This window comes from Rhincodon typus, chromosome 4, assembly GCF_021869965.1.
Source record: "Rhincodon typus isolate 14 chromosome 4, sRhiTyp1.1, whole genome shotgun sequence".
Lineage (NCBI taxonomy): Eukaryota > Metazoa > Chordata > Chondrichthyes > Orectolobiformes > Rhincodontidae > Rhincodon > Rhincodon typus.
In genome coordinates, this window is record NC_063335.1 from 35351916 (window position 1) to 35354324 (window position 2409).

General features: G+C 38.9%; 1 protein-coding gene across 1 annotated transcript in view; it reads right to left on the reverse strand.

The window, feature by feature from the left end:
• entpd3 (ectonucleoside triphosphate diphosphohydrolase 3) overlaps positions 1 to 2409 on the reverse strand; it is a 20595-nt gene that overhangs the window by 1090 nt on the left and 17096 nt on the right. The window lies entirely within an intron of this gene.

The window sequence follows — 2409 nt, forward strand, 5'->3', positions numbered from 1 at the left end:
AGGAAAGCTGACGTTTTGGGTCTAGACCCTTCTTCAGAAAACCTGAAACATCAGCTTTCCTGCTCCTCTGATGCCGCTTGGCCTGCTGTGTTCATCCAGCTCTACACCTTGTTGTCTCAGTCAACTTAATCAATTGATTTTACCAACTGGTTAACGTCAATCAATTTCTGCTTTTATGTGCCTTTTCTTGTACTTACCCGGTCAACTTTTGTCATTTTCCTAACATTCGTTATTGCCCAACTTTTGTAACTAGAAACGAATAATTAACATTGTACAGGCAGGTTTGCTAATGCTGTTAGGATGGATTTAAACTAGATTGGCAGGGATCCTGACAAACATCTGAGAGGGGAAAGCTAAGATGAAATTAAAGTTAAAACATAAGTTAATAAGTCTGGAAGATAGAGTAAAATAGACTCGATAAGAAATAAGTGAGTTTAGCAAGTCTAAAGAAAATATATTTTAATGCAAGGTGCGTGAGGATTAAGATAGACAAGCTGAGGACACAGGTAGATACGTGGATGAATGATACGTGGCTAAAAGATGAGGAAGTTTGCCAACTCAACATTCCTGGGTATAGGCTATTCAGATGAGATGGGGAATAAATAGAGGTGGCATCGCAATATTGATCAAGGAATCAATTAAAGCAGAAGGATCATCAAATAAGGCCATATTGGTAGAAGTAAAAAACAAATGGACCAAACATTTTATTGGATGCGTATTACAGGCCCTCAAATTGTAAACGAGAGAACAAGGATCAAATCCATAATTAAATTTCAAGAAATGAGACTAACAAGTTAAACAGCCTTATAGGTGGCTAAATTGACTTTGTCGGGTTGAGATGTATCCCAGGTTGTTGAGGGAGGCAAGGAAGGCAATATTATGGGCCTGATGGTAATTTTCAGATCTTTTCTGGCCACAGGTGAGGTGTCACAGGACTTGTAATGTTGTCCCATTTTTAACAGAAGTGACAATAGGATAGGCCAGTCAGTTCCGTGAGCGGGCAAGTTATTAGAAAATATTCAGCAGGACAGAATATATGTGCACTTGGAGAGACATAAATTACTCAGTGATAATTTATTAAAGGAAAGTCATGTTTGACAAATTTAATTGAACTTCTGAGGAGGTAACAGAAGTATTGATAAACATTTGATGTAGCTAATGTGGACTTTGGTAAGAAAATATGAATGAGGAGCAAGAGTAGGAAATTCAGCCCCTTGCATCTGCTCTGTTATTTAATACGATCATGGCTGTTTTCATCTCGGCCTCAACTTCACTTTTCTGTCCAATCTCCATAACCCTTCAAAGATTTATTTTTTTCCTCTTTAAATTTACTCACTGTCCCAGCATCTGCTGTAGTCTGGAGTAGTGAATTTCACAGATTCACAACCCTTTGAGAGAAGTAATTTCTCCTCATCTCTGCTTTAAATCTGCTACCCGTTATCCTAAAACTACGACCTCTCATTCTAGATTGCCCCACTTTGTCAATCCCCTTTAGCATCTTATATAGCTCAGATATCCTCTTATTCATCTAGAGACAGTATAGGCCTAAACTGCTCAATCTCTCTTTGTAAGACAAACCTCTCATCTCTGGAAGCAATCTAGTGACCCTCCTCTGAACTGCCTCCGATACAACTGCATCGTCCCTTAACAAATGGGGCCAGAATTCTACACAATACCCCAGGTGCATTCTCACTAATGCCTTGTACAGTTGCGGCAACACTTCCCTGCTTTTATACTCTATTTCTTTAGCAATAAATGCCAAAATTCCATTTGTTTACTTTATTACCTGTTGTACCTGTAATACTAGTTTCCTGTGATTTATGCATGAGGACACACAGAACCCTCTGCACTGAAGCACTCTGAAGTTTCTCTGCAATTGGATAATAAGTTGCCTTTCTATTCCTCTGACCAAAGTGGATAACCGGACACTTATCCACATGAAATTTCATCTGCCAAGTTTTGGACCATTCACCTAATCTATCCATATCCATTTGTAAATTACTTTATTCCTCATGCAAGTTATTTTCCTGCCTATTTTAGAGTCATCTGCAAATTTGACTACTGTTCTTTCTATCTCTGCATCCAGGTCATTAATATAGACAGTAAATATTTGGGGTATGAGGACTGAACCCTGGGACAACCCCCTAGTTACATCTTGCCAAACAGGAAAAGACCTATTTATCCCGACTCTGCTTTCTGTTGATTAGCTAATTCTGTAACAAGCCAATAAATTACCCTTAACCACACATGATTCTACCTTGTGTAAGGCACCTTATCAAATGCCTTCTGGAAGTCCAGACATTCTACGTCTGTAGGATCCCTATTTTCCACCTTGCTTGCTGCATCTTTGAAGAATTCTGGCAAATTAGTCGGACACAATTTACCCTTCATTAAACCATGCTGACTCTG